The sequence below is a fragment of the Strigops habroptila genome, chromosome 1, assembly GCF_004027225.2.
Source record: "Strigops habroptila isolate Jane chromosome 1, bStrHab1.2.pri, whole genome shotgun sequence".
Classification (NCBI taxonomy): domain Eukaryota; kingdom Metazoa; phylum Chordata; class Aves; order Psittaciformes; family Psittacidae; genus Strigops; species Strigops habroptila.
Window position 1 is genome coordinate 153,797,793 of NC_044277.2, and position 22,910 is coordinate 153,820,702.

Here is a 22,910-nt window from a genome sequence, read left to right on the forward strand (position 1 = left end):
TGCATTCACCCTGTGCCTATTAAACGTAACTGGGAACAAAATCTGAGGTGAAGTGAGGATAAGCATATGCAACTGAACTGAATATAGGCAAGGCGATAAACCAGAGAAACTGATGCTTTTTTTTCATCATAGCCTTGGAGCAACTACTTAAACTGTAGAGAAATGGAGATAGGTAACCACAACTGATGTGGTGTATACAGCATCGTGTAGCTGATGCGACCGGGACTGTTCACCGCACAGAACACAGAAATATTTGCAAATACTTCTGTCACATCAAGAGGCACAAGAACAATTTTTGAACCTGATAAATTACAACCCCACTGCAACAACAACCCAGCCCCTTCTTCTTCACAAGATGCCTCAACATTAAACTTGGAGCACATTCACTCTCTGACCAAACGAGGCGGCATTTGAAACAGTCCTCCAGAGTGAAAACAGTGTATGTGGTGGGGAACCACAGAAAGCTCACAGGGGATGAAACAGTCTCCAGCATAGATCCCTCTTAAAACCTTTGACTAGATCTTTGCCTCAGGTTAAGTATTGTCTGCCTAAGCCCCAGTCACACAATGATTTCACCTTCATTGAGATACAGCCATCACCTTCTGAGGCTAAACTAGTAGAAGAAAACTCAGGTGTGGAGGCCAGACTGGGTTATCCCTCCACAGCCAACCAAGAGGTGACCAAGATATACACTTGTCACACAACTTAGATGTAGTTGTAGCATCCTGATTAAACTCCCAGCTTGGTCTGGACTGACCTTCCTCCCCACAGGCTTTTTACAAGGCTCCAGCAGGATAAGAGCAGAGGTCAGAATAGAAAATCAATAAGAAAACAGCAGAAATGCCCATCACTGTCTGGATTCAAAGCTATACGGAAGATAAGGGTAGCGAGATCAGTCAGCTCCCTAACAGCAAGGGACCAAGTTTATCCACAGCCACATGGCTTCACAGTTTTAATGAGCTATGTAACGTAAGGTATATTGCCATCCAAGCAGCACTGGAATGATAACATATCTTTAACCTCAAAGGAATAACCAGTCCAACAAAACACCAAGCATGACAAAAAAAGCCAACACAGAACTATAAGAAAATCTACCTGCAAGTCTGACTCAAAGCATTGCTGTTCGATGGTAGATTGCACTATGTAAAAGCTGCTTGGCAAGGTGGATAAAAAATAGGGATAGGCACTATAAAAGACAAGCGTATGTGATTTGTGTAAAAACAGGCTATTACATGGATATAAATTATTTGATTTGTTATTTATTAAGTACCTATAAAGTGCTCATTGTTATCCAATTTACAAAGAAAATTGTCTTCTACTCTAAGAAGCTGACAATCTAAATGACAAAAAGGAATAGACAAGGTGCAGCGAGAAACCAGTGATGAATGAGGAATATTTTGACTCTGTTTTGAATTTGATTGCTTCCTGTCAGCACCTCGGAGCTAGAGTTCTTGCTACGGATTTGCTGACACATGGGCAAACGTGGCAGAGTATTGGTAAGGCATTTCAGAAGCAGGAGTAGCACAGAGAAAGCCAAAGCCAAGACAAGACAGAAGGATAAGTTTGGAATTGCTACCAGCACTGGAAGAAGCAGTATGAAGGGTACCTTAAGAAAGCTGAAAAGAGATTAAGATGAGGAAAGGAAACTGCAGGAAGCTGGTACTTAAGAACATGATCTTAAGGCAGAGCCGCTGTAAGAAATCACAACTGAAGCTGACACAATGGTAGGAAGATAGACCACAGCAATCTAGATTTAGATTAGACATTGGGAAGAAGTTCTTCCCTGTGAGGGTGCTGAGGCGCTGGCACAGACTTTTCCCAGAGAAGCTGTGGCTGCCCCATCCCTGGCAGTGTTCAAGGCCAGGTTGGACACAGGGGCTTGGAGCAACCTGCTCTAGTGGAAGGTGTCCCTGCCCGGGGCAGGGGTTGGAACTGGATGAGCCTTAAGGTCCTTTCTAACCCAGACCAGCCTGTGAGTCTATGATACTCCTGCTTAACAGAACTGTTACAAAAACCAACATGGCCATTCTGGAGACCCATCTGATAAGCAGGCGATGAAGGAATTCAGTATCAGCTGTTTAATGCGATACAAATAATTATGTAGATGGAAAAAAAAGAAAGGATGAGTAATTTTTATGTCCAACCTCTCACTGTGGGAGCACGTTCGTTAAGAGAGGTCCAACATGTCACATTTCTTTACAAAGTTTCTGAGAACACTAGCCAAGAGTTCCTTTGGCGGTGCAAAAACACTGCTGCCACAGATGGCTTCATACAAACGGGGGTTTATTAACAAATGTTCTTCCCCCACTCCCAAATTTCAACTTTCTTTTTCCCTTTCCTCTTATCACTTATAAACACAAGGGAGAAATAAGACATTGTTTGTTTGTTTTCTTTACTTGATAGGAGACTAGTTTTTCTCCAGTTTGGTGGTACTCCAAGTGAAAAGGACAGCAGATACACTCTTGGCAACTGTGGAGGGTGGTTTTTTTGTTTTTCCATAAAACACTGTGCCAGCTTTGTGAGTAACCTCAGAAATAACATGTTTTTTCTGACACATGACAGCAGAGTGTAGTTAATAAACAAATGAGACCCATATGAAAATGTGATTCATATGCAATGTCATTAGTTCAAAGAATAAGATGGTACCTGGCTACCAACAAGGCCATCCTTACGTATAAGCCTTCAAGTAAATTATAGAATTGGGTTGGAAAGGACCTTAAAGCTCATCCAGTTCCAACCCCCTGCCATGGGCAGGGACACCTTCCACTAGAGCAGGTTGCTCCAAGCCCCTGTGTCCAACCTGGCCTTGAACACTGCCAGGGATGGGGCAGCCACAGCTTCTCTGGGCACCCTGTGCCAGCGCCTCAGCACCCTCACAGGGGAGAGCTTCTACCTTACATCTAACCTACATCTCCCGTGTTGAAGTTTGAACCCATTACCCTTATGTCCTTTGAAAATCCCTTCCTGAATTTTTGTAGAGCTCTTTCTCCAGCTCTTCATCGCTTGGCAGTTGCTGCGCAAAGCTCTTCTAGCAACAGAAGCAGCCCTCTTACAATGAAGCATGAAGGTCCAGCTCAAAGCTAGTCAAGCAGAAGTGTCTCCTCACAGCACCTTGTACACAGAGTAAGAGGTATCAGATGGTCACTGAAACCATACGGAAACAGAAAAGTTTCAGGTAACTTACTGGTGCTTTTTTTTTTGTCATTTAAGAAAAGGAAGTTGCAACAAAGCATAATAAAATCTATTCTGGTAGCAACTTTTTCACTGTAGGTCATACAAATCACTGTTTCCTCTGAAGTGTGGCCACAGAACAAAAGGTTGCTAACACGCACACACAGGCGCTATAGTTTGCACTAAGGACAGAAGGATTTGAGAGCTAACCTGGTTCAAACACCAGGTTAGTACAGCAATGGGTTTAAGTCAGGCAGCGGGAGTGCTCTCAGTCAGCACTGAGAGGTGGTAGAAAGCATCACCCTGCTAAAGGATTTTCACCCTGAGACCTCACACAGGTGCATTCAAATTAAGTAGCTGTTGCTGGCACCATCAGCCCCAAAACACACACACTTGCAGTTTTACACAACCTGTGTTATATCAGAATGAGTGAATTTCAAGGCACCATACGCTACACAGAGAAAAGTTTATAAATAAAACTCCTTGTTCCTCCTCCCTTCTCTCCCCCATGCCAGCAGCTCTGGGTCCAGCTCTAGCGGATGAAGGGGATTACTGCAGAAAGCCAAAGAGATTGGCAGTGTGATGGGGCCAGGGACTCTAACAGACACAGGAGACCTGCCTCAGCTTCTGACTCACATTATGAATTTGGCCAAGCTGCCTCTTGGTGCCACTGCTCTTCTCCCAGGCTCTGTATGATCTCTGGCCAGTATATTCAAGGCAGCGACCGCCTCTCACCAATCTGGTGAGAAACAGCCTATGGGCTTGAATAATAGCTTAGTAAAAAAGGGGGCTGATTTTACTAGGATCTGCTCTGCCAAGAATAAGCCCTTCTTTTCACTTAAATAATGAGGAATACCCACACAGTTAAACCTGTTAATATTCTTTGCGTACAGCCGGAGGAGCGGCATGCTGCTCTCATTCACAAGTTTGCTGTATCCTTGCTGACGCCTACCATCTCCCCTGAAGGCTTATTTACAGCAGACACTTCTCCCAGGGCCCAAGTTGTCCTTTCTCTCCCCTTCCCTAGCAGAGTCCCCCGGTCACATTAGGCAAAGTACTCGCGGTGTGACGTGGGGAACTGATCCAAGCCTCCAGTGAGCAGAGGAGTAATCTGAAAAACAGTTTATTTTTAACCTGGATGGGTTCCCTAACTGAGCTTATTCCCCACCACAACAGGTGATTCAACACACCTAAGGAAGAAGCAGAGCAAATCAACTGCTGCTGACAGAGATGAACATAGCCATTAATAGGATAGAAATGTCTCCAAAAGATTAATATTGAGGTAGGGGTTCTCGCGCTGGGGAACTCTTTAAGCATCATAAAATGGACTTAATACGTATCCCTTATGTTATTCACAGCTTCCTTTGCCAGTTTGGCTAATTATACGATATTTAAGTTTAAACATATGTTGCCTCCCTTGCAGTGAATCCTCTCCTCCTACATGATACAGCAGTGAAGTCATCGTGCTGACTTCAAGCCGAATCCTGCACCCTCTCAAGTAGGTGGGAATTTTTAGTTCATCTGGAAAGCAGTCCAGCCCCGAGAGCACAGTGATTCTTGTTGCAATAAGCTACCAGGAGCTCTACCACCACAAACAGCCTGAAACACACCATCCACGTGCCATATATTGAAGAACCAGCATAACTTCCACCATCCTGGGCATACGGTTCTTAAAACATCTAAGAGACACTTGGGATGCATCTCTGTTAGCATGAAAGGTGAACCTGCAGATGAGAGGCTTTTACTCTCCTTCCTCCCATACCATCACCAATTGATTACAGGATTTTTCTGGTTTACTTTAGGTTTTTTTCAACCAAGACACATAAGAAGAGAATTCCAGATGGAAGTGGCAAGACTAAGCCAAAAAATCCAAAATATTTAGAGAGGCAAAGAAATCTTGCAGCCCTTTATGAACTGTCACGTGCTGCAGACAGGAAAATCTCTTTCAGTTAGTGCATTCTACATTACAAGTGCCTTAGTAAGCAGTGCAGCCAACTATGCCACAATAGCTGCGTTTCATTAGCTTAGCATAGCAGAATATAGGATTTAAAGGGAAAAGACAGCAGCTGAAAATAATTGCATTAAATTAACATTAACCCACAAACCCAGAAGAGGCATATAATATTCAGGACAGCTACAGAAGCGGTAACTCAGAATTAATGTCTGTAAAAGATGAATAATCCTGCTCTGACTGGGATTCAAAATCCTAAAGGAAGAAAGTTCACCTCAAATAGTGTTCCCTGGGGTTGGGACAGGGAAGAAAAGAAAGGAAAGCATGGCCCAGTTAAAAATATCAGTAGGTAGGAACACAAACTGTAAAATGATGTGGTTCCCAAAGGACTAACATATTTTATGGTTTATACACACATTCCCACACATTCCTTCTCAAAAAGGACTTTGAAAATAAATCTAATTTCAAGAACTGTAAATGAAATATACACGTGAGAATTTAAACACTTAGTGTTGCAAAGACCAAAGCCACAGGGACTAGAGCAAAAAAAAGGCAGCAAGGATTGGTATGGGCTGAAACAGTGACAGCTGTAACTGCATCGGTGGATGTACTTCACAGCAGTCCTTGAGTCTTGATGCCACAAAGGCTTAGAAAACAACAGTTTAAAAGAAACAATAGAACAGTAAAAAGAAAGAACTTAGTCATAAAATTACAGATTTGTTTGTGGTGGAAGGGACCTTCAAGCTCCTCCAGCTCCAACCCCTGCCACGGGCAGGGACACCTTCCACTAGAGCAGGTTGCTCCAAGCCCCTGTGTCCAACCTGGCCTTGAACACTGCCAGGGATGGGGCAGCCACAGCTTCTCTGGGAAAAGTCTGTGCCAGCGCCTCAGCACCCTCACAGGGAAGAGCTTCTGCCTCAGAGCTCATCTCAGTCTCCCCTCCGGCAGGTTAAAGCCATTCCCCTTGTCCTGTCCCTACAGGCCTTTGTCAAAAGCCCCTCTCCAGACTTCTTGTAGAGTGGAGAGCCACAAGACAAGCTCAAGGGAGCACGCTGTCCTCAGGTTGAAGGGGGAATTTATGCCAAGCACAGGGAAGGGAATTGATTATTTCAAAAGCGAAAAAGATGCTGAGTTACAGCACCTATTCATTTCAACCATGAACAGGTACCAGAAGTAAGCAATATTGGCCAGGAGGAATAACAAAATTCCTAAGCTCTTTCTCTCAGTTCCAGCTGGAAAAAATACCCTGGTCAGGCCCTTGGCCAGCTGCAGGTCAAAAGGAAGAACTGAGCCACCAACTGAGGTCTGAGGAAAGCCATGGTAGAAAGCCAAGTAGAAGCTATTATCAGACCAGCTCTAAGACGACTTCACCAGACCTGGTGCCTTGTTCGCCACTGGCAATCTGAATTTACATGGCTTCTCCAATGGGAAATGAGTAATAAATTTTACCTAATGAGCAAGCAGCATTTGGAAACAATTAGCATCCTATTTTCCTTAACCATCATGCTCAGGGAAGAGCTTACTTCCCTTCTGCATTCCTGCAGAATTTAAAGCATTTTATAAAGAGACAAAATATAACCTGTGGACTTCACAGTTACAGCAAAACTTTGTGTTTTAAGATGTTCTTAAGCTCCAAGAGACTCCCTATCAGACACAGATAATTAATTTGTAATCTAAATTAATACTGCCCTTACTGGGCAGTAAAAAGTTTCTTTTTAGTTCAGCTCCCCAGTAAAGCAAGATTTTATAACTCGTCATCTGTATTTGTCTGCCATCTGCACAGCACTATCCCATATGGACACACAGTACTTGGGGTTTTTAGGTTTGTTAAGTCTCCTTCATTAGCAGTATTAACCCCCAATTCTGCTCTTTCATTGTATGATTTGCAGAGGACTGCCTAAGAGTGAGCAAGATATAGTGCTCCATTGAAGTTCTGAGGTTTTTAATGTTTAAAGTAAGTGTTCCCAAATATTTTTATTTAATACTTTGATGAAAATACTAGAACAGCCTGAACCTCACTTATTTGGAAGAACCTTTGTGACTACTCTGACCATGAGGTTTTGTGTGCAGTAAAACCACAACGTTACACATTTCGGAGTAGAAGTCAAGTAAGTTATGAGATAGCAATCCAGTTGTAACACAAGTTTCCTCTTTCAGGCCTTTCATTTTGCTTTTCCTTAGAAAAGTGAGAGATTCCTTTTCTCGTTTTCACACATTTGTCTAACTGAGAAAAGCAAAGAGCTTCCCAGCAAGCAGCAGGGCCAAGGCAAACCCATCTGAACTCCTGGTGCAGGCTTCCAGCTGCTTAACAAGGCTCACACCAGAACCTTTCCCTTACAAGTTCCTGCTCCATCCAGTTTCCTACTTTCACAAAACCTGCCTGAACTTTTGCTCTGTCTCTGGGAGCTCGATTGCTCTCCTGACCTGGCTTGGACCAGCTCACCAAATAAAAGTTACCGTAGAGGGGAAAGGGGAAAAGAGACACAGATCCCATACGTATAAGCAACAGAATCAGTTGCTGTTTCTAAGGGTACCAAGCTAAAAATTGAGAGGATGAGGGGGGGATGATCAGCTTTTGAAATAGGAGCCCTTCTTGCTCTCCACACCTAATACACTTTGCCAGCAGAAATCTATCCTAAAGCTTTGGCTTACAAATGCTGAAACCATCAAGTAACAAAGACAATTACACCTCAGGTTCTCTTTAATATGCAATTTCAGTTAATACTTCCATTTCATTGTATAAGATCTCCTTCCAGTCCCAGCAAAACACAGCGGTTTTGACCAACCTTGGCCTCGATGATCTTCAAGGTATTTTCCAACCTAGTTGATTCTGTAATTACTGATTTTTTTCAAGTAAATATGTGAATTTAAACAACTCTGTAGCTGTTGCTGTCCATTCTTACATTTCCATCAGCTATTTGCATAGTCATTCCCACTCCGATTTAATCTTTCCTTTCATGATTGCCTAAGTCTACATAGAAAATGAGGATAGTAAATCAAACTAAGCACTTGGCAGGCACATATTGGTGAGATCACAGCAAGATGCCGGAATAGCACAGGCCCTCGCCTATGGAAAAAGCTCATGGAGTTCCCATGCAGTTTGAGTAACCATCATCTGATCAATGAGCAATACTGAGGCAGAACATAGCCCTCCGTGGAAACCAGCTGTTAACTGAGTGAACACCCAGGGAGGTGATAGAATTGGCATTCAAAGCTTCCCAACTTGTGTGTCACATTATGCAATCCAGCCGTATTACTGCATCAATAAAACCAGCACAGACCAAGAGCTTTTTAATGATGGAACTCGAAGGTAAAAAGTGAGACGTGGGGGTATAAAGTCCCCATTAAAAGGTAAGCTTGAATACACAGAGAGGGTTTAACTTCTCTGATTCTCAGTTCTTTAACTAAAAAACCCAAAAGGTTTTATGGGGTAGAAAAATAACGTATTGCTTAGGAAAGGTGTACTCGGCCCAAGGAGAACGACAAAAGAATTACTTAAAACGTGTTTGTGATTCATTGCGGCTCAGTAACTTCTGATGAATGCTGAAGTGTTTCACAGAGATAGAAAGGCCCATGCAGGTGTGATGAGAGCGGTTAGTCAGTTATTAGTAAGCTGCTGGCTACACTGTGCAAGCTGCACACTTTGTAAAGGGCCTGCCAGCAACTCTCCATGCACTGTTGGTTATTCAGAGCCACCAGAAGAGTCAGGACGAGTTATATCTGCAGACGTTTACTTCTTTCTCCTTGTTTTGCCTGCCACCATGGTAAAACTTATATTTCAAGCAAAATTCTACAAGCCATTCCCCCCTGTCCTGTTACTACATGCCTTTGGAAAAAGCCCCTCTCCAGCTGTCTTGTCGGCCCCTTTAGGTATTGGAAGAAGTGTGGCTCCTCTTCAGGAGCAAGTATAAGCAGAGAATCTACATTAATCCAAAAGCCCCTAAACTATTCTTAACAGTAACTCACTGCCTCCCCTCTGCAAGACCTTCTGAAGAGGTGCTTCTTTCAGAAGAAGTATATCTATATGGATCCGCACAGGAAGGCTCATTTAAGTTTAAACTTCATCTTGCTTTACTGTAACTACTCCCTCCACCAGTAGCTTTACAGCTAGCAATAAAACTTTATGCTCTTTTAACGCTCTGGAGATCCACTCATTTCCACAGGTCTTGCAACAACGTTGAGAGAAAACTGTTGAATATGTTGCCTATTACCCTGATACCCACCACCCTGTTCTAAGGCAGAAGTCAGAACAGCACGAAGGACTGTTTAATTCCATTCATTTTCAGCCTTCAGGAAAATACACTGATTCCTTCATCACAAACGACACTCAATCCTTATAAGGAGACATTCCAACAGGCAGGTAGGAAACAAAACCCAACGCCCAATGTTTTCTAGGAGCAGTAATAGAATCCAAGTGATCATGCTCAAACAACTACAAGCCAGCAGTGTGTCTGCAGCACTGAGGAGCAGCCTGGCTTTGGCTCCGTGCCTCACTACACACCTGAGACACCCAACTGCTGCAGCAGAACACTCGTCCTTACTACGAGACAGACATTACAGGTTTTGTAGCACAGTGGATTTCTAAAATGAATAGCAAGCAACCCTCTGGTGGGTTCATTTATTAGCTATACAGAATTCTCAGGGTCAAAGGTCAGGGAAATGAGATGAAAACCATTAATACAGCAGACTTCAGACTCCTTCATAAAGAATATAGCCATATGTGTCCTTTATCCAACCACAGTTCCCATTAAACTTGCAGGAACTCGGTTTCCATCTACAGTTTAATGGCTAATTTCTTAACACTCACAACCATTAAAAAAGATAAGCATTGACCCTACTGCCCTACTGTGCTGTCATATACTGCATGTCTGCACACATGTGCATGGATATAAAAGCCAAGTATTTCACTTAAAATAATGCTTCCTGAATTCAAATTATAATCTCTTGTCTTTTAAATAGCAAAAATCTTCATAGCAAGACTTTCCGAGCTGTTTAGAAAGTAGCTATTGTCAGAAGCATATCTGCATAAGGTGGGTGCTTCCCACTCCGCTGATCTGACCCATGCATTTATTTTCTCCATCATTATTCATGCCTGTACTGCAGACAAAAGAATATGACCCACATCTGCCTTGGTTTGTACAGAATCACCAGGATTACTTACAAAAAAACCCCAAAACATAAGCGTATATTTAACTGTAATTGTATTGGAGTAAGAATCCTTCCTGTCTTCACACACGCACACCTTAAAAGACCTAGAATAATCTAGGATTGGCCTTAAAAGCTCATAAGCTTCCTAGCTCAAGAGCTTCCTCACTCCCACAGAAGCCTTATGGTAGACAACCCATAATGGCATTCCCCCAGGGTTATTGATGACCATGCTACAGCCCTGCACGGCCACCAGCTAGTGATTTTTCACCCAGCTGGACAACATATAATGTCAAAATAAGCACGTATTCAAGCTGTGGAGGTATTACTGAGGGATATTTACCAGGCCGATGTGCCGTTACATTTCACTCTTCCATTCTTCAGAGACAGTTGTAAGTTATACAACAGCCCTGCAATATCCAAACTCAGTTTCCATATCCCTTGACAGACTAAGTTTGTGTGGCTGAGTCAGGGAGGGGAAACCCAAAATGCATAGTTACATACCACATAGATTTAAATTACTAAGCTAAAACACTAGGGATTACCAATTCCCTGTTCTAGGTTTATCTTGCAAAAAACATGATGACTATATATGATTATACCCTCCCCCTTTGGAGCCTGCTAATGCTTTCCCCTTCTGCTTGTTGTATTTCTCTATTCTTCTCTGTCTTTTAACCTTATTCTACTGTTGTCAAGTTTCAAGGAACATGAATGTCTTTTCAGCCACTTCTTTGCTATGCCAAGTTCTGCCTTTTGCTACCAGTCTTGGTATTCCCCCACCCCAAGAAAAAGCCCTTCCTAAACTATACTCCATTCTTTCATGAGCAGCATTTTCTGTTACTAGTGCCAGAGGCCAGGAAGGCTCCTGGCAATACAGCTCCAACAAACAGACCGAAACTGAACAACCTCTTTTTTTGTGAGAGGAGATAAGGAAGTCCAAGACATGGGTTTTAAAAGGGGAATTAAAAAAAAAAAAACCCAAACATAAAATGCCACTGGCATTGGCAGATTTTAAATGAAACACACACAATTTTTTCCCTTTCCAAAGAGGCAGGTAGCACACAAAGGCTTTTGGCAGCAATGAATACCTGCTGCTTCTACCTACATACAAATGCTCTGCAGAAAAGGAGGAAAAGATACTACTTTGTGGATCTCATGTACCCACAGACGTGAACAATGCTCCAGCAATTTTACCCTGTTTCTGCAGAAGCAAATGGTGAGGCCAAGTGATATAAATTTCTGCTGGTTCTTCCCAACACAGCCTTGCTCTTCTTTTGACAGTTGCACAAGGCGAGCCACTGACAACTGCAGAAAGATGCTATTTTCTGTAAGAAATAGTTTAAAAGAATTACTGCAGAAAGATATGTTATTTTATGCAAACATTTCAGCAACATAATCACATTAAGTACAAGGGAAACTGCTGCTCTTAAGACATAGCTGCTCTACTACCACAAAATCAGAGAAGGCCCTTCTCTTCCTAAATACAATGATTCTTCTTTAGTAGCACACCAGTGAGAAAGAAATAGACAACTTCGTCCCTTATGGCATCCAAATTGTTCTGCGAATAGCAAAATGGGACCAGAAGTAGCCCAAGTGTTGGAACTTAGAAAAGAAAAAGTACATTTGAATATTGTTACAGTCTGCATGAATTTCCCATACAATGTAAGGAAGGTTTCTCCCTTTCTTCGAACTCATTTTTTCCTTCAACACTGTTCAGTGCTGAACTATGCACCCAGGGACTGATTCTCTGCACAAAGAGGTTACACACTTGTCCCAGCTGAAGAGTCAACATCTACAGCACTGTGTATCTGAGATAATTCTCTTTCTTCTTCTAAAGGTCAAAATCTCTAGTGGTTTAACACCACCGGACTGAACGGCATTGTTAGCAGGAAGAATTGAGCTATGCTAGCAGTTCAGGATTATTTGGTTAATATTTTTATTGGAAATATTATGGCAAATTATTACCAGTTTTTATTGTATGAGACCAAGATAACCATCTACATAGCTCTCTCCATTAAGTCAGTAAAAACTTACAGATTAAGTTCCTCTTTCAGTAAAACAAAACAAAACGAAACCAAAACACTCAAGATTTTTTTTTCAGTTCTAAGTGTAGATATCCAGACATGAAATCAGCATGAATTCAAAACAGAAAATTATGGAGAATGCCAAGGATTAGTATTTTTCAACTAAATCATACTGCTACTTTGTGATTTTCATCTATGGACAACCTTCAGTAATACACAGCAACTACTGCCCAAGAGACAGAGCTGTTGCCTATAGAACTACCAGAACAACCAACTCACTTTCAGTGAGGAAAGACAGAGGTGATGGTCCTTCCCTTCACGAAATCTACATGTTTCCTGAGAGTCACAGAATCATAGAAAGGTTAAGGTTGGAAAGGACCTTAAGATCATCCAGTTCCGACCCCCAAAGGAAGGATTCTTCCTCCCCCAGTCTCTCAGTACACTTCTTCAAGAGCTTGTGTCAATGGTTCAGCAACACTTTAAAACCACCTTTGTTCACATCTGTTGACAAAGAGCCTTCTAAGAAAGCCCCCTTTCCTTTGACTTCGTGTTCGTAAGGCTTTGTGCCAGTATCAGATTAGGAAATAAAGACAAACAATAGATTATCTCAAACTGACTCCAACCATCAAATATTTTTTTCTTTGCCTCTGGCATATACTAAAAGAGCTCCAGATTCGCTACCTACAGCTGATACAGTAGATTTATTCAATACAAATACTGGGCAGTCAGACCTAAACAGAGATGCCCTGAGCTCCATTATTTGGTAGATGGAGCAGTTCAATTCTGTCTATATCTGAAAAAAAAAAATGATTGTAGATCTTCTCTGCCCATTTGGCTCAATCAGCTCACCAAGGCACTAGAGCTGCAGCAATAACTTCCTATTACAATCTGAAAAACAGTAGGAGAGAACTAGAGTTCCCACTGCGGATGTATGCCATCCATGCTGTCCCTAGGGAAGGCAACTCCACAGCTTTTATTCAGAAAATATATCCCTTGCAAATATATCCCTTCATGTCTTCATTCTGCCCATTGTCTACCCTTGTATTTTCAAATTAACATTGAGAAAATGCTCAAAACAACTTCCAAGTTTTCTAACAACTGCTTCAGGTTATCTTTATCAATACAGAACACACCTATGCCTTGCTCCCACTTGTAACTTCTCCACAGAATGGGTTAAGATCAAGTATCCACACTGACCGTACATGACTTACCTGTCCTTTCCAGTAAGCACTGTGGATTCGGAGATGTTGCTGCAGCACTTGCAAGCTCATGGTATTAAAACTGATAACTCTTTTTCAGTGGTACTACTTTTGTCCAAACAATAGGTCCTGGGGGTTGGACTACACGATATATGAAGGTCCCTTCCAACCCAAACCAGTCTGTGATCCAAATTCATTTTAAGAAGACACTTTTCTCTCAAGGCTTCTCTTTAAGTGATGCCTCTTGTCTCATTTAGTATGTACATGAAATAACACCACACATGACAACCATCCTTAAAACACACGACTCTTTCCCTTTGGCTAATACTGATAATGCAGTTAATTACATGCATAGGTGTAATTACACATGCATAACTAATGCCACAGATGAGATTGCTGGAAACAGACTGGGACGGAGAAGCTAAAAGATGAGGAAAACATTATATGAACCCTTTTAACTGGGTTATGCCTATTACTTCTTACCTGAATTTGCACTATGTGACACACATGAATTCTCTCCTTCCTGTGGGAACACTGCTAGCATTGAAACACTGGAGAGCAGCAATCCTAAGGATGCACTTACTTAGGACACCAGCCTTCACCTGATGTGAAGACTGACACTGCATCCTTCCAATGTCAAACCAGTGACTTACAACATCTCCTCCCTCACGTTAAAACAACAGAGCTGCACAAGGTAATTCCATTACAATTACAGATCTCAGAAATGGAACGAGTAGCGGAACACACCAGGCCTGCCCAGGTTCTCTCTGAATTCAAGCACAGGACATCAGCGGTCCGAAAGCTGTACTGACTCAGGCTTCCCACTTCCAAATTAAATTAAACCTACTGGTTTCCTAAATGACTCCAAATTGCTTGCCTGAGAGGCTACCTCTCCCTTCAATCCATATCCACAGCTGGAGCCCCTTTGTTACAGAGGAGACAGCTACCAACAGGACATTCTCTAAAGGGGGCCCTCCACTCTGAATTTCAATAGATCAAGAGAGAAAAGCCTCAAGACAGGAAAGCAAGGCTTATCCCCTTAGTCAAGCTTACGGGGACCAGTGAACACAGCAAGAACAATTATCTGGAAACAAAGGATCTGCGGGTTGACTTAGGTTTGATTTTCTAGTCTAGTTTGGTGGTTCTCTATTTACCGATTTAGGGGAGGGAATTCTGACTGCTTTTTCCCTTATGCCACCATTCCTTTAGCTACAGGAAGGCCAGCACAGCTGCTTTTTCCACCTTCATGTATCAATTATACAAAACTAATTCAAAGCTAAAAGCCTCTCCATCTCTAGAGTGAGGTGAATAAATTTACTAAGTTTAAATTTATTTGGAATATTAAAAAAATGAATAATCTTAAAACCTACTGTTTTAATTTGAATTCACAAACCACCACTGAATCGTGGATGTTTTGATCCCTCCGGCATACAAGCCAGGAAATAAATGTAAAATTCCAGTGCAAATAGCCCAAGACCATTTTATTTATGTGTTTGTTTTAAAATAGAACTCAAATTCCAACTTGGATTTCAAATTATGTAGATTATTTTCTTCCCTTTTCCCCCTGCACACATCTCTCCTTTATCACAATGTGTTTTCTGACTCATTCGCAGCTGCAGGGGATGAAGTCTTTGAAACCTCTGCCTTCCAGAAAGCCATCCCAGCACAGCACAATGCTACCGACTCCTGCTGTTAGACACACACACTCTTACCTCCTAAGGTAGCTGAAGGAAAAAATGGGCTATCTGGGGCAGGTCAAGAAATAAAAGCCCAGGTCACTGCATAATAGCAAGGTTTATGAAAGGTGCTGTACATGTTATATCCCAAGGCTAACCCAAGAAATACAGACTGAGTTCACCAGCATTTTATACAGAGGGAAGAACAGATGCAGAAGTTTCAATGGGTCAAGTCCAAATATGTCAGAGAAGAAAGCCAGGAGAAGCACAGGGCAGAAGAGATGATTTTTACCTTTCCAAACTTCATGCATTACTTTCCACAATTGCCCTTTTGTAAAAAAATCACTTTTGGCTACAAAATACGAAAATTAGGCTTCTCAAAAAGACTGCATCACCTGACCTAGCATTCATTACAATCTTTAAAGATACAACGTGGTATTTTTGTTCGAGATAAGACCCATTTTTCATGCCCTTTTCTTCCTTTTCTGGAACTGGCACGTGCTGTCGAATCTTTGACTACTTGCCATAGAATTGGTTAAAATTGCCTTAAGTGACCCAAAGTGGAAAACACCTTACATTTTCTTTTGGCTTTGTAGGCTTTTTGGTTGGATGGATCTTTTTTCTGCCCGTTTATAATCTTCTCCTGAGTAGTCAACAACCACCTCGCCAAATGTTCCATTTTTTGCTCTGCAATGGAAGCTCTCATTTAAGTTTTCTGCCCTTTTTCTTTTTTTTTTTCCAGAAGAGATTAAGTGGAACAAGAAACTTGTATGTGTACCTATAGGAGAAGAGATTATAGATCTAAATAAAGTATAGCTCAGAATGAGACCCCACATCCAAGACCTGAATTTTGTGAGTTTGGTGAGCAGAAGAGATGCCAGAGGGATGGTGGGGTGAAAAGGTTGATAGAAGGAATGTACTTGAACCACAGGGGGTAGAGTTTCAACAGATGAGTGCCCTGGTGCTTGAAGGGAGGGACGGGGAGAAGAAACCTTGGGAGAAAAAAAAACCCAGACAGGCAAACCCCAATACTCCGCATTTAAAAGCCTCGCAACCAAGGGGTATATCTTCTGGGTTCCTTTCCACAACACAAGGACCAGTACTTACGTTTGGGGAAAATCTTATTTTGGGTTGGTTTGGCTCGGTGTTATTGCAAAAGTTTATCCAAAAGTCCATGCAGTGAGCCAACACTTACCAGGTTTCAATTTCCAGCTGAAGCCACAATCGTTGCTATGAAAACTAATGTGCAATTGTATTCCAGAAAGCAAAGCAATGGAAAAGACTGGACTGGAATGTAACAAATCCATGCATTGGCACTAAGAGTAAAAGCTGTATTATACCAACCTGTGCCAGACATTTTTCTCCTCTTAGAGAAGAAATGTGCAAATCAGCATTGTCTGGCCAAAGGGTATTATGTGAATATTCCAAATTCCTCCTTGCCCTCCTCAACAGATTACCATCTCCCTTAAAATATGAAACAGCAATTTAAAGAGTCACCCCACCACGGTCCTCCAGCATGATCCAATGATGTGTAGAGCAGGTTGTCAGTCTAGCCTGAACAGCTCACATGAGGCACTTTTGCATATCGACATACCCCTCACACTTCTGCTGAACTACATGATACATGTACGTTGGCTGAAGAGATAGAAAAATAGTCAAGTAATACTTTCACTTTGGCCACAAATTTCAGCAGCAGAATTCATGCCTGTACTAAGAATATATGAATACTTAGCTAACACAGTTCTGTATCTATGGAAAAAAGTGTGAGAACACCACCACTTTGTAGAAGTTTACTGGAATACTGGGTTTGCTAAACTCTTTCCATCACTCCCCATTAAAGAATGGGAGCTTTAAGCCATCACATAACCAGAACCTGAAGGTCTCTTAGCAGCAGTGACCCAGCCTCCCTTTCAGTTGAAGCAAGCTCAAGAGAAGAAAAGCCAGATATTCATCATATTTGTATTCATGTTGCTGATGATAAAAAAATTATCCAGTCCCTGATGATGCAATATTTCAGAGACAGTTTTACACTTCATATGCCCCCCATAAGTTGGGACTGTACAATAAACACTTTGAGCTGAAGACTTTGAAAGAACATAGAAGGTGATACACACATTTTCTTGCAAATCTTTAATAAAATGATTTAACTGAGTAGTAATCTAAGGGATGCCTGGGAACGAATTTAAGGACTGGACAAAGTCAGTGAAACCATGAGAGCTGGATTAAACAAACATGGGAAAGACCAAAGAACGAGGTATCAAGGTAGGGTGGCAAACATGCAAGAAGAAACTTTGAGAGGCAAGAAACAGAAGGAAAGCAGAAGCAAAAGACAAGAAAAGACACACAGCAAGGACACAGCTATTATTTTGCAATAGATCTGTTTGGGAACGATTTATTTTCTTATTTCCCCTCCACCCCCCAACTTTTTTACTGAGATGCTGTTTTACAAGCACTTTAAATCAACTGGATTCAACCTGAAAGAGGAAATCTTTTCCCCCATCATTGTCTGGTAGTTCCCACTCCCTCGCCTGTGCTAGTGCTAGCTGCTGTGGAGTTTCGCTATGTTGTTTGACTGTAAATGGAACACAGCAGAAGCATCAGTAAAGGAGACTGAAGTCCTCAATAGCAGTAAGAATATGCCACTTATCACATTTGTATAACATCTCCAGGCAGTATATTCAGCTTTCTAAAGAACTTCAAAGGCTGCTCTCTAGAAATGTACCAAAGTGAATTAATTTATACATAAACTAAACCAGTTTCCTTAAAGAATCCCTACCAGCAGTTCTCCAAGTCTTCTTCATAACGCAATTTACTGCTGAACAGAAGAATGGCTTGTCCATCACTTCCACTCTCTCACAACTAACTTCCCCCTCCTAGCAGCCATTGAAAACAAGCCTACTACAGTCAAACCAAGTACTCACAATAGAAACCTGCCATTAGCAGAAATATATCAATGCATTTTCAAGTGTTTGCAAACAATCGCCACGTGAATCACTGTTCACCTCGCTCTTAAGTGCAAGCATGAGCTTTGCAAACCAATTTGCTCAGCAGCCTGAGAAATTAGTAGCTTACTGATGGGTACCACATATGTGGCACCAGCCACTTAAGCGTCTGCCCAGAACACAGAAGTTTACCTCTGTCATATCTGAAACAGAGCGAAGAGGAAGCATGTCAGCTATCCCCTGGGGCATAGACTTCTCATTAATATTCCTCTTAAATACTAACAGTGATCAGAAAGCTGAGGAAACCAGCAGAAAGGTTGTGACATTATCTTTCATTCTCTCTCTTGTGTCTTGCGACACTTGCAATAATGAAAGATCACACCACAAAACCAAATCCTTGCAAACAGCTTGATGCAAAACTGCTGATTGAAAGACAGCTTCACAATTTTGTGATTATTCTCTCATTCATCTCTCTAACACCATATGTATGCAGTTTATTTTGTGTTAAGTGTCACATCATATTATCACCTCTTACAATCCGTACTATCAAATGCCTGCCAATATACTGGCTTCTGTCAATTGCTTTTAGTTTCTCTTTCTCTCCTTTTCCAGTGTTATATTTGGAGGGGGGAAGGGGGGGGAAGAAGAAAAGGGAAAAAAAAAAAAAGGCAACTGACTTAAGTAGAAGGAAAATTATCCGAAATCCTTTAAAGAGTCGCTCTGTTAAACTGACACAAGCTTAACAACGTGTACTTGGCACATTCCTCTTGCCACGAATACAAGAACCTTTTGCAAAAAAACCTCATTCAAAGCAGGGAAATCTTTTAAAGATACAGCACAGACCTGACTGGTTGTTTGATGGCTGTTACAAAGCCATTTCTAGTCACAAGTGTTCAAACCACAAAGACTTCACAACCGTAAAACCTCTTTCTGAAATCTCCTTTTTCACAGGATAATGACTGAATAGGGAGGCAAAAATCAACCACCTCATCCTCCCTCAAACCTGGACCTTCAGGACAGTGCAGGCATGCAGAAGAAGAGAAATCTGCTAGACCCAGGCATAAGCATGCAGAGAAATAAACCAGAAGAGACAACAGTACTTTTGCCTACTCCAAGGGTGTATGATGTTTTCTCGCCTCCACAGCTCCCAAAATCCCATCACCTTCTACAAACAGGTTTTTTTAACTACTCAAGGACATACAGCACATCTGCACCACAGCAGTACAAAAAGAGCTCCTAAACTTTAAAGAGCTCATTCACTTCGAGGAAACTGAGAATTAAGTGATAGCAGCCACAACTCGAGATGGAAATTCTACTTGATGGCCTCGACCAAGTCCCAAGCAATAGTTATCTGAGAATCACAGAATTAGAAACGTTGTGGTTGGCAATACATCCAAAAGCAGCAGCCTGTCACTGGAACAGGAGGACACTGCATGCACTCTGCAGGTGCACTGGCAGAGATGTGTGGAAACTTTTTCCGAGTTACAGTTAAATCAGCCTCTCTCTCCATCACACACTGAACCCATCTAGGTCACAAAAGAAGAAAGCCCCACATCTTATATGTGAACATCATGGGAGCTCTGCTCCCTGTGTATCATCAGCATGGAAAACATGAGATCATAGTCCAACACCACTTTGTAGGCTGGACACTGTGAGAAAGCATGTCTATGAGCCCAAACCTTAAAATCAAACAGACTTCTACTAGGTAGAAAAAACAAAGAACGGAAGGAAGGGTGGAGCACCGTGTTGCTCTTGATCTGCAATTTGCTGTCAGGAAGTACAAGGAACACAGCAAGGTTTCAGGCGCAGTTGCACCTTTACGTAAGGGTTGGGTTTTTTTGTGAATACTAGGGTGAAAGAGCATTAAACAAAAATAAATCACTTCTTAAGACAATATACACAATATGTTGCACCTGAACACTGAGGAAACAGAAGTACTTGCTTTTAAAAATACACATGGGCAAGTTAACATAATGACAATCGAGCAGCAAATCCTTTCGGTGACCACGTGAGACTGCTGCAGAGTAAGTAGGTAAGAATTTTTCCTATCCCCTCATCAAAAGCCATTTGTATTGTACACCTATTAAGTTTTTCCTGGCATATGGAGAATAGAAGGAAAAATATCACAGCGGTAAGTATGGAAACCAGTTCTTCATTCTTCATCTTAAAAAAAATCCTCAGACAATGACACTCATAGGAAAGTTGCAAGCTACAGAGAGGACAAGTGTGTTGTACAGCACGGTGAGCTTCAAAAAGATCACAAAAAGAAACAAAAGAAAGTCAATTACCCCTGTGCAATATGCCTGGCACAAATAAGCTGGGAGTCAGGTACACCTCTAGACTGGTCACATCACACTCAGATCCACAGACTGCGCTGACAGCACCTTTCAATAATACCCACTGCACATCACATGGACGTTTTAGCCAAATTAATCTTTATTTGCTCCGACAGGTGAGCGTTTAAAAGTTGCTGCCGTACTTTGAACAGCTTTATGACATGTGTGTTAATGGATATTTTCCTAACAGTATACAAGAGGGACTTTAATCAGCAAACTATCACTGTTGTTCCTCCTCCTGCTTATTTAGTTACTGGTCATCAAATTAGATCCTTACCACCTGCTGATACAGCCAAAAAAAAAGAAGGGGGGGGGGGAGAATCAGGGAGAGAAAACCTCCAAGGGAAGCAAACTTGCAGCTTAAACTGGAAGAACTGTATGAAAATTCAAACATATTTTTCTTTGCTGTGTTAATATTCTGCATAAGTCACTCAATCAGGCAGAATGACATGGAAAGAATGGGACTAATGCGAACAATGAACGATCCATAAATGTCTACGAGATTATATAACTGAGGATGAGACAGCAAGGAGGAAGAGCAGAAAGGAAACAACATGCTCAGCCACAGACACAGGACTGCCCGGCTCTCACTCAATTTCCCCCTCTTCCCAAAAGATAAATATTTTAACCAGGCAGCTGAGGGACTAAAGCAAAGAAAACCCATTTGCTTACAAACCTACTTCAAAACATCCCTTGCTGAGATTGCACCATAACTGCTGTATCATGAAACACAGCTCACGGGCAACCCTGTTTATACTAAAGCAATTAACACACGGTACATTTCCTGCACCGTTATTATCATTGGCGCTCTCAACGTGTTTGTTGCACATTTTGAGCCTTGGCAGGTTCAGAGGTATTCTTACAAAGTTAACAACAAAACGTTGCTGATTTGAAACGTACTCACTGTTATTTTTCAGGAACTCCTATATTTACTTTATACCATTCTCGGGGGAAGAGCTGGACAGTTGGATTAGTTCTGCAAGGAAAAGAGATTCAAATAAACTTTGCAAAGGCTTCCAGCCAAGAAACTTTAAAAAACCATAACTTTTCGGACCCGAGACCCGCTTGCTTCACAAGGCTGCACACCGCGGCTTTGCATAATCACCACCCCGCACTTCACAGTCATCATTTCATCCCAAATGCACCAGGTTTGATCAGTTCTATGCGCTCACACACCGCACCGAGGGGTCCCAAAGGCCAGCCCGGGGGGGGATGCACGCCCCGGGGGTACCACCGCAGAGCCTCAGCCCGGCTGCCCGCGGGATGCACTTGCTTCAGCGCTGAGGTTTCTCCTCCCGAGCGGCTCCCGCGGCTGTGCGGACACTTGCTGCGGCCGCAGCCCCGCACCGAGTACTGACCCAAAGCCCTCCCGGCCGCCCGCCACCGGTCCCGCCGGGTCAGGCGAGGCCCCGCCGCCGCCGCCGCCACTCACCCCCCTCCCGGCGCCCGGAGGTGCGCGGCCCCCGCCCGCCGCCCCTCACCCGCGGCCTCCGACCACCGGGGCGCGGGAGGGGGCTGAGGGCGGACGGAGCGGGAAGGAGGCGGTGGCGGAGGAGGCGCCGGAGAAGTCGCGCCGGGCAGCGCCGTGCGGCTGTGGAAGGAGCGGCCGCGGGCCGGCGGAGAGGGCAGGGCGGCGGGAGGAGCCGCTGGGCGGGCCGGGCCGGGCCGGGCCGAGGCCCCGCCGCACTGACAAGCACGAGGCTGCGCTTCCTCTTCCTCACGGCACCGGCGGCCGCTCCTCCGGGCCGCCCCCTTCCCCTCCGTGAGGCACCGGCTACCGGCGCCCAACGCGGGCAGGTGCGGGGCTCACCACCCGCCCCGCTCCGTCCCGACCCTCCTCCCCGGCGCCGCAGCCCGCCCCGGCCACCCGCCCTGCCGCTTCCCGCCGCCGGCCCCGACGCTCGCCTACCTCCCAGGGCGGGCAGCGCCGCCCCGGGCCCCGCAGCCGCACGCCGCCGGCTCCCTGCGCTGCGCTGCCCGCGGCGCTATCCCATCCCGGCACTGGCCGAGGCACTCGGCGGCTCTCCGGCGCTGCCGCCGCCGCTCTCACTTCCTCTTCCTTCCTCCTGCTGACCGCGCCGCGCCGTGCAGCCCGGGGCCGGCCGCCGCGGGGGTCCCGCCGCTCGGCAGCACCTGCGGGCGGCGGGCGTTGGGGGCCCTCCCCTTGCAGCTCCGAACGCGGGGTCCCCTCCGCAGCCAGCGGGCAGGCGGCGGAGCGCAACCCAGCCCGCGGGGGCCCGACCGGGAGGGGGCGGCCGCGGCCGCGTTCACTCCGCGCCGCCGGGCGCGGGGTGCCGCTCCGAGCATCCCGTTAGAGCCGGTGCGGGATGAGTGCCTAACTCTCAGGAAAAGCAGACCATCAGATCTCCGCTTTCTGTTTGCAGCCTCCCTACAAGAAAAGCAGTCAGGAAGCTTTTTGTTCGTTTGGTTGGTTGGTTTTAAAAGCCTTAACTCACAGCTACTGCG

At 43.8% G+C, this 22,910-nt stretch overlaps 1 protein-coding gene across 3 annotated transcripts in view; it reads right to left on the reverse strand.

Moving 5' to 3' along the window:
* The window catches only part of ELMO1 (engulfment and cell motility 1), a 278,325-nt gene extending 255,645 nt beyond the window's left edge, over window positions 1-22,680 (reverse strand). For 2 of the 3 annotated variants that reach the window (XM_032919775.1, XM_030477045.2), the window contains exons 1-2: window positions 22,354-22,680; window positions 21,349-21,420 (exon numbers count right to left, since the gene is read on the reverse strand). The gene's annotated coding sequence lies outside the window, so the exon portion shown is untranslated. Of the gene's footprint in view, window positions 1-21,348; window positions 21,421-21,876; window positions 21,961-22,353 lie in introns of those variants that run through there. The other variant, XM_030477054.1, reaches the window with a different exon arrangement.
* Between the last annotated feature and the right edge of the window lie 230 nt (window positions 22,681-22,910).